This window comes from Wolffia australiana, chromosome 13 (assembly GCF_029677425.1).
Source record: "Wolffia australiana isolate 7733 chromosome 13, ASM2967742v1".
NCBI classification, from domain to species: Eukaryota; Viridiplantae; Streptophyta; class Magnoliopsida; order Alismatales; family Araceae; genus Wolffia; species Wolffia australiana.
Window position 1 is genome coordinate 11,616,877 of NC_135847.1, and position 10,913 is coordinate 11,627,789.

Consider the following 10,913-nt stretch of genomic DNA (forward strand, 5'->3'; position numbering starts at 1 on the left):
CTCTAATTAGAACTTCAAATTATAGGTTTTATACATATCCATCATCGTGTACAACATATTTTCCTTAATTCCTATTTTCCTAAGGTTTTTTATTCTATGTAATACAAAGTCAATCTATATAATGTACATTGTATTTTAATTTCCATAAAATGGGAGGACAATATTAGTTCTATTAATAGGGTAAAATAATTTTCTGGTAACTCCGTGAAATGTCAAAAAGAGACCCTAAAATTCAAATTTAACCCTTTAGTTTTTTAATAATCACAATCTCATGAATTAATGATAAATTATTCCCAAATATTAAATAAAGTAGACAATACATTGATATTTATAGGTTCTTTTGGCCATGGAATCAATCTTAGCGCAAGAATATTATTCTATCTTAAAATGTCCAAATCGTTGTTAAAAATAAATTCATAAAATCATTTTCGAAATCCATAAATTCTTAGTATTAAAATCAATTGACATCAGTTATCTACGATATCAAATTAAATGAACTATTAAGTATTAAAATCAGTTATATACCATATCAAATTAAAATGTCATGATACCATGATATGTAAGATTCAGTAGTTAAAAATTACACATTTAATGATATTTGTAACTTCATTTAGTCATTTTATCAAAAAAAAATTACCTGACATATTATTTCCACCCATCATTTTATTAATATTTGTTTGACATGACAGGTTATTCCCACTTAAAATGCCAAATCATTACAAAATAATTATTTCTAACCAAAAACTTTAGATAGGTCTAAGGTATATTCACATGTTTAAAGTGTATCTTATTAAATCTATAATTTTCTCTTTTGAATAAATCTATAATTTATCCTGATCCTAATTAAAAATCACTCTAATATGAACTGTCAAATCAAAATGAAATAATTATTTAACATAATCAAAATTTTGGAGAGCGCAAAACTCAAAAAGAAACCCTTCCTGCGATATCACATGAATTGTCAAATCAGAACTCATGATTGAAAACATTTGGTGCATATTCAATGTCCTTATGTAATGAATACTACATTGTCGGATAATCCCAAAAAATTAAAAATGAGCCCTAATATTTTAAATCATTAATTTGGCAGGAGAGCAAGCTAAATGATACTGAAAATGGCATTTATTTTTGGGTCATTTTATATATAATCATCTTAAAAATACTCACAAAACCATCGTTATTTAGTTGCATACAATATCATCTTCCGTGCAATGATCAAGAATATCGTCCTAAATTTGAATCCGATGCATGAAAATTATATTTTCAAAAATTACATAAATCATGAATGTTCAACTGATTCAGTTGATTATTATCTATGTTAAAACCTAGAATATTTTTATGTACATCTCCACCTGAGTAACAGTTATCTTTTATAAGTATAATATTTTATGTGCATTGTCATTCTAGAGTTCATAAAAATACCTTAAATTCATAATGAATATCCATTGATACCTCCTCTAGTTATGAAAATAAAGATTATGATTTTGTGTAATATGTAGATGTAATAAGCGGAACCACATATTGGTGTTATAAATAGGATGTCGTAATCAATAATTATAGCAAATTTCCACCTTCATGCCATCAACCGAACAAAATCTCTTAATGTATCGCTCAGTGTATACTTTTCATGTGAGTAACATATAGAAGGTAGATAAGAATAGATATAGAGGTAAAGATATACATAAAGATTTTTAGTAAAGAAAGAAGTAAAATATAACACTGAAGACTTTGTCTATTAACTTAGGTAGGATGAAATATTGTTAGGACTACATTTATATGATTTACTCTAACATTTAAACATTAATTATGGATACGATTAGTATAAAATTACTATATTTTTAAGGAATACTGTTGGGTTTTGTGCATTGATTCAATCATGGAAAATAAGTTTTTCCATGAATGCCGAAGCGAGTTCGATTCCAAAATTATCTTTAAAATTAATACGACACATGTACCTTACAGGGAACTTGTTCCATCCTTGATGATGGGGGACCATCCTGCTTCGAAGGCTCCATCAAACCAGTTCATCGAACAACGCCTCAGGTGCGAGACCCAGCCTTCGGAGTACCCGGCCTCGTCAACGGCCCACAAAGGTTTGACGTTATCTTTCCTTATATTTTCTTTGTTAAGTAGGCCTTGTATGTCGGCCGTGTATGTGTATGTTTTGGTTATTTGCACGTGTCTGGACCGCTGTACGGACCTACATGTTTGCTTGTGTGTTAGCACATGCGTGGGCGTGTTAGTTTGTCTCTCTCTTCTATTAGGGGGCCCTAATTACTTTTCATTGGACCTATTCCCCTTAATTTCTAAGGGGAAAGGCCCATATTTTCCCTATAAAATGTGGGGCCTGCCCATAGGAAGATAAGAGAAAGAAGATTGAAGAAAATGTGATTTTTTAAGGATTTTTCCTGCTTTTTTAAATTTTTTAAGTTTTCATCATATTTACAAAAATGCCACTATGAAAATCAAGAGAGAAAGAGAAAAAAACCCTAGAGTTTGCCAGAAACCGCCGCTGCTGTCGTCTTTGCCGAAGCTCCGATGCCTCTGCCAGCGTCCTTTTCACCCGCGATCGACGTCTCCACGGCCGACCGTGCCGCTGTTGCGGCCGCAGCCGCTAGCCGTAGTTGCGACCACAACCGCGGTGATGGAGGACCAACCAGCTGACCGTGTCCAGACTCGTCGCCAGCCCTTGCGCGGAGCCAGAGCCGACGTGAAGAACCAACACTTCCACTATCAAGCTTGAAGAAACAATCGCGTCGTCTTGGACAGTGCCGAGACGTCTTCGTGTACTTCTCCTTTTCATTGTTTTTGAATTGTTGGAGGCCCCTCCTGCATGAGTACCGGCCTCCCTCTCCCACTCACCCTATCGTTCGTGTTTATTTTAGTTGTATTTAAGTGTCATCTTTAGGGGGAAGAAATCCATAATGGGCTTCCTCTCCCCCTAAAGAATCCCCTTTTAAGATGAGGCCCAATAGGCCTTCCCCTTAAAAGGGTCCCAATTTGGGCTTCCATAACTGCTACATCTCGTTTTGAGTATTAACAGTTACTTTTGTTCCTTGTGTGCTTGTTTTGCTTGAGACGAAGAAGAATAGATCGTTGAAGAATCATAGGAAGAAGAAATTGTCGTAGAAGAAGAAGACCTGTGTTTCTTCCCATCGATTTAGAGTGTTTTATATACACATTGTTGAAGCGCCGCCACATTAGTTTGGTCAGCCTGATCAAGCTGAATCCTCTCGCCAGAAGAACGTTCACATTGATCCTGAACAATTCCGTTGGGTTACTGTCTGGTCTCCCGTACTCTTCCACGAAATTGGGCTTCTTGAACCCCATCATGTCTCCAGTAAAGCCCTGCCGTGTTGCTACAGATCTTGTCGGATCAAGGAAAATCCAGTTTTGTATGTGCCGTCTCCTTGCCCGAACTCCACAGAATCCTAACACGGAAATACTGTGACTAACTGCGCGACCAACGAGCCCCAGGATTTCCCGTCGTCAATTGAATCCGAGTGGCACAAGCTATCCCTCAACAAATTCCAATGTCATAGCTCCGACGCGGGTATCGATCATTCTCCTTTTGGCAATTCTTGTATTCTTCTGTTGCGTCCAGCCGTGAAGATCAAACAGTCCACATTGAAGATCTCTGAGATTGAGAATCTGAAAACAGTCGTCGTAAGATTTAATGGCCGACTTGGTTGAGAATGGTGCTCACAGGGTGACGATCCGTGGGCGGGATACATTCAATCTGATCATTTACGATGTATTGTGACTCTGAACTCATCGATCTGTCGGCATCTGAGACCAAAAATCTGTTGGTTATTGCTCTGAGAACCTGAATACAGCCAGCTCTGGTTTGTTGGGAACGCTGATAGAGGCATATCGACGTCTCCTTCGCCTAAGTTGAGACTATCTTATACGACGCCTGCTCAGTGCAATCTCCCTCACCCGCAGCACCCCAGGTATGTGCGTTCCCCTTCATTAATTGTTATGTTGATTAGTTCTTTCAGTGCCGGTCTCTTAGCTGCTCACGCCTTGAGTGATCTTAATCAAAAATTTAGGAATAGCCACCCTGTTGTGTTAGAGAGGTTTCTTGACGGTGTTGGATCGGATCGACTATATTGGTAGTGTGGACGCTCTTGGACGGGAACGTCCGTCACTTGTCGTCGTTCGAACTGTTTACATAGATTGTGACACACCCATCACGTGTTATCTGCTGGTTTACGACTCATTTCATCAACGACTGAAATATTTCTCCACATTGATTTCTAAAATCATATACGCTAATTTCACGTCATTTCATTGCATTTAGAGTCTACTCTCCACACGTAACACAAGATGTCAATTCTGATCAACGTGTTACAACACGCGGCCACCAGCCATAGCAACGTCCGCATCCCCGGCCGCCACTACAACACCAACCGGAAACTGCGGCTGCCGTAGCTACGATCGCAAATCGCGGTTACAACCGCAGTCGGGGCCGCCAGCCGTGGTCGCAACCGCAGCTGCGTCCACCAGCTATTGTCGCGGCCGCCAGCCGCCACCGCCGACACAATCGCAGCTGTGGCCGTCCATCGCCACCGCGATCGCCAGCTGCCTGCCGTCACCGCCATGACCACCAGTCGCCTACCGCCGCTGCCGCGGTCGTCAGCAGCTAGCTGCCTGTCGTCGCCACGCCCTGCTACCACCGCATTGCCCTGCCATTGCCGCTGCGCCCAGCCGTATCCGCGCCTTTTTGTCTGCAACTTCTACGCTGCACTACCCTGGTGTCGCCTAGCCCTCGTGCCCTACTTACTTTTTTGCGTCCGCGCCATGTAACTCTGTGGCCTCTGCGCCGCCACGCCCTACCATTGTTGCGCATGTTGCTGCGCCCGCTGCGGCTTATGCCACCAAGCCCTACTGCCGCTTACGTCGTTGCGCCTAACGTTGCTCCTGCCATAGTGCATTTTGGAGTGGCCGCTTCCGCGTCCACCGCGGTACCCATTGCCATGTCTCACTGCCATGCCCGTTGTTGCTCCACCTTTCCCGCCCCGAGCCTGTGCCACTCTGTTGTCGCACTATCATTGCCACCACCGCGCTCATCGATGTTGCCACCACGCATGTCAATGCCATTTTTGTTCCCATCGTTGTCATCATTTGTCAGTGCCTGGTCGTTGCTCGTCATCAATCGACTATTCTCCATGGGTCACCTACCGACCTCGTTATCGCTAAAACAAACGTCAGCCCAGCCGTCACAATTCGAGTACGCTCACACTTCATCCCTCTTACGTGTTCAATAATGTCTTTCAGTGCCTCCCGAGCCTCTCTCCACTTCTGGGGTTAGGTTAGTGATAGATAGGAAAATGTAAGTGGGAATAGATTTCTATTGGTATGATCTTGGTTGGAGCTTCGAAAGGTGCTCCTACAAGCGGCAATAGTCGTACACGCACTGTACACCCTCAACCCGTCGTCTGGGTCATCGGGAGCCTAGTGACATTTCCAAGTCACACTTACCATAGCCTAGTGGTCATTGGTGTTCGTCGACACCAAACTTATACTTCTCACTGATTTCATCGTTACATCTTCACTTACATTATGTCCAGTTTAGTCGTCTCCACTACATAACATGATTGCCCTCACCCTCAATGTGGTGTAACACGAGCTGTAAGATCTCGGCGTCCATTTTTTTACATCACTTGACTTGATCACTCTGAGATTCTTCTGAAGCCATTCATGAGCACAGCCTCTAGAAGTATCCACACAATCACGTTGCTTTTGGACCTCCACTTCTTCTTCTTCAAATCTCCTTGAAAATCTTGAAGATCTTCTCACCATGAAGACACTGTCCTTGGTTGAGTGGATAAGAGATCAGAGTGGAGAAAGGGGGATGGTCCCAATACTGGTTGGTCTGGATGCTTAAAATGGGTGCCTATACTCCTATTTATATTTCACTTAAGTTTTTTTCAAAAACCCATTAAGTAAAATATATTCACCAATGCCCCTATGATCTTATGCTTGTGACCCTCTAGGCCCATCTATGATTCTAGTAAGTAACTTTAATGGCCCAATTATAATTATTGGTCAACCTTATTAATTAACTATATCAACATATAACTTATCTAACTAAGGTTTAATTCAACCCAATTGATCGGTTAAGTTTCCAGAACATGGAGTGCCAAGCTACACTTTGTGCTCTAGAAGATACTGAGTAGTGTTTGAACTCTCTCAGTGAACCATTAGCATCATTTGTTACCCCGTATATGTGTAATCCATCATCCACACGAGACTCTAGAATGACTTAGGGTATGGTTGATCGCCAAAGCCTAATCTGTCATTTGATTAGTAATAATGTATAATGGGGATCATTTTTGAACACCTTCTCCAATATCCTCACTACCCTGGCTAGAGATTTGCTGCATTATCTTCCTTGAGTCAATCTTCTCTTATACCATTCAATCATCTATGCAGGTATCTTCCTACATCCGAGCTATGACTTGTTCGAATCTCGTTAATAGTGACTTGTAAGTTGTAATCAAAATATAGTCATCCACCCACGATGTCTTTGGTGTCTCAGGTCAATAGATCACTTATACAACCATAACATGAGTCAACCTGACTGACGTTTAGGTACAATACCATTTAGAGATTATTTGGATCAATTCGTCAAACTCTTTCTCCAAAGAGCACCCACTATATATCATTAGTATGGCCACACTAACAACCACAAGATCAACCATACTCATCTTATAAGTAGGATCATCCATCTCGACTATCCATCCAATAGGAATATTTAAAATACATGTTCAAGATTAGCGGTCACGATATTATGATCTCACATAATTCACAGTGTCATTGCATGTATTCATGGGCTACATTACAAACATCAAACTGGAATAATAATGAACTCATATTTTATTAATGAGCTTAAATAAAATACGGTGGTGTGATTTGGCTTGACTACCACATAATACCCATAAATGATATGTTCAATGCTTTTACTACTACTTAAACGGGGTTCCCAATTTCATTTTGATACCTATTTAACTTTGTGTTGGGGCTAATTAAATCGAAAGCTAGGTATGTGTCCTTAAATTCCTATTTCAGTATGCTTTGTTTACCAGGCATTTATGTTTCCTTGCCCTAATTTCCATTGTATGATTCTTTCATTTCTTTAATATATTTCATAGAGCTTTTGGAATTTTTTGGTACATGTCCATTTGATTTGGAGCACATTATTATTGTTTGTGGAAATGCCAAGCTCATTCATATAGAGGGCATTTATCATTTATTAAAGACTTAGAATACCAGCTCCATTCTCCTCCTTAGAAAAGCATAGATTAGTAAAACATGTCCAGGTCTATTATGATAAATTCATTTATATATTTATTTACGTTTAATAAAGCCAAAGTATTATTATGAAATAGGCTTCGGTAGGATTTTATGTTATGATTAGATCTACCTTCATCTTGGGATATTTTTCTGGAATCATGTCTTTTTGAAATAGGCTTCTCATGATTTGAGCTTAGTTCCATTCTTTAATTTTATTTTAGACATCCAATTAATAGGTAGTTGTTGGTTTTGTGTAACATAATTTTTGATTGTGTGGCTTTGGAAATTCCAGACTAATATGTCAGGTAATTATTTTACTGCATTATTTTCGCTTGTGACCTAATACATAAGAGCATTAAACTATCACTCTATCCCTTACAAGTTTCCCTAATCCCTATTATATTGAGGTAAATCAATCATTTTGAAGATATATTCACACTTCCATGCTTGTTGTAGCCCATACGAGGGTTGTGAATAAGCTTAATTCCTCACCCACATCAATAAATGTTCCCAGCTTGGAAGCAATGGATTTGAAAATCTCTAGATAAAAAATGAACTACAATCTTCCGAATCCGATCCATATAAGGGGATAGTGAATTCATTTTCTGAGGAAAATTCATATATCCATCTGAATATTCTTATTGTTGACTCCCCATATTCTTCATAATATGGCTTCATGAGCTCTTAAATCCTGTAGATTTTCCAAATTGCGACGATACATGAGGCTCATTTATTGCTGTAACCACAATGGCAGCATCAAAGTGTTTTAATTTATCCAACTCGCTGCAGATAACTTTCACTTTAGGAGTGTCGTAAGTAAATTTTTTGACATACAAAATCTTTAATTGATTTCAATATTTATCTAATTTTTTGTCTGAAGATGCTATCACTTTTTCATCACATTGAATTGAATAATCTCTTATTGGTTTGGCATTATTAAAATGAAGAGTGAATGTGCAGTGAATGAAACTTATTGTAATCACTATTTTTTTTTGTTTTCATTTTCTGTTTGGGCCTCAATTATCATATCTTTGCATGACTAACATTCTCAGCTTTGTTCACTTTTTGGTGTTATGTCATTGTGTAAAGGTTTTTTATTTGGATGACTCTAGATTCATACACTCATTTGATATAGTTTATGTATATATGTTGGAAGATATCATTTAGTTTCTTTTATATAGAGGACTGTTGATGCATATTTCTAGAAAGGAGGAATTTACAACCCTAGTATAAATTGTACATAAGCTCACCTTTTCTCCCAATTAAATAGGTATTTGAGACTTTCTATGTTTAAGGAGAGTAAATTTTGGTAAGATATATGTATTGGCATATGTTCATGTGCTAGGTTTTTGACTGATTTTGCATTTTTTGGTCCCTTTCAGAGATTAATTTTTAATTTAAAAATAAATGGTGAAGATATATTGCTGTGGCAGTTTTAAATGACTCATGTTTAAGGTTTTTTTTTCTGACATCTCTATGATAGTTTTCATTTTCTATGTTCAGTACATTGATGCTAAGCTTATTGTTATGAATTGATTCATTTATGTTTTGCATCTCATTTTAGCCTTCTCTTGGTGCTTCATTATATTATCTTGCACATATTCAGCTCTACATTTATGGGAAGAAAGAAATAGGGGCTTTCTCCAGCTTCTAACTCAGTTAACCATTAAATAGTCCTATCATTTATGTTTTCCTATCATTGTCTCTTAAGTGCTTATGAGATCGTTCAATCTGTCATGGGGAAGCTCTGACCATTCATGTCGATCAATATTTATCATGTCTACACCATAACATTTGTTAGTGTAGTGTTCTACCTCTTGGAATAGTATAGGTTTATGTTGATGATTAATAAGAGACCAAAGTTGACCCATTAAAAGTTTTCCTAAAGTCATTAACTCCTTATATTCTCTTTCCATCACAGTACAAAGGACTGATGTCCACTCAATTTTGATCGGTCTTCTTTCCTGTACCCATTGTTGAGATGAACATAAATAATCATGAAACATAAGGTGAATAATGGAATTGTCATGACCTATAAAACATAAATATAAAATCACCTTGGCATGGAGCATATCCACAATTTATCAGTTCAAAGAGAAATGACTTTAGCCAAACTTTGGATGGGTCAACTTTGGTCTCTTATGAATCATCAAATCCAAATATATCAGTTCCAAGAGAAATGTGTTGATTTGTCGATGTGTCCATCCTCTAGACGTATCTATGCAATCCCCGGGCATCAAATATTTTTATTTATCTTTATGATTCCCATTATTGTTCCATTTTAATCATTACAATATTTGGATCGCATAAAGAGAGGAGAGGAGACCAGGGGAGATTGGAGAAGAAGGATGGATACCTGAAAATTTGTGGACCAAGTAAAAACTTTTATGGGCCTTCCCCTATTTATAGTTAATAGAAATTTTTCACAGAAATCCTTGAATATTAACTATATCTTTTAATCGAAGGGACTGAAGTTCCAAGGTAAGTTTTCTATTTCAAAATTTAAATCTTCGATATCTATCAATTTAGAGATTGAAAATATACCAAATTGGGGCTTCATTTGTTTGTCTCGGCAAGGTGCATCTACTCGTTCTAATTGTTTTGACATTTCCTTTAAAAATTTCAGAAATTTTTATGTTTTAAATTGTTCTTATCGTGAAAATTCTGCGGCCCTCAATCCAATGCGAGCCGAAGAAACTGAGCGACCTCCCAGCTGGCCAGCTGATGTGTAAAACACATCAGCATGCCAGCGGAGCTTCGTTCTGGGCATGGAAAAATCGACGCCCTGTCCGTCTGATGTAGTGCTCACGTCAAGTGAGCATCGCTCGACCACATCAGCCATGGGATTCATCCAGGCTGTCGAATCCGACAGCCTAGAAAAATCCAACGGCTCTCGTTTAATAGAAATAAAAAAATAGAAAAATAAAAACCATAAACTTGCATCTGCTATGCCACCGACAGCATTAAATGCTATCGGGAGCAGAGCAGTCAACGAGCCCATCATGACCGTCGTGATGCCCAGGTGTCGCGATCGTGACAGTCCAAATGATGGAGTCGTAGACCCTTCCCCCAATGCATTGTCGGGAGTTCAAACTACCGCCCCACCCACTATTTTTGACTTTTTGCCTTTTCATCCACTGTCGGATGCGAAGGAAAACATTCAAACAAACAGTTGTCAAGGGGCCACGTCAATAGCAAAGCTGACTGCACCCCTTGACTCAGCCGACCCTGGCGGAGTCGACTCAAATGCCTCAACCTGGGTCGATCAGGTCGACCAGGCTGATCTTGGCCGGGTGGACCTGATCGAATCGACCGGGCTCGACCCGGTCGACCTGGCCAATCCTGACTGGGACCAAACTGGTCGACTTGGTCGAGTCTGATTGGGTCGACTTGGTCGACTTAGCCAAGGCTGACCCAATCAACTCGGCTGAGTCTGATCGGGTCAACCCGATCGATTCGCCCAAGTCAGGCTGGCTTAACTCCGTCGAGTTAGGTCGGATCAACCTGGTCAACTCTAGCCAGGTCGACCTAGTCAATCTGGTCGAGTTAGGCTGAGCCGACTCGGTAAAGTCAAGTCAACCCGGTCGTCTTGGCTGATCCAGACTAGGATGACT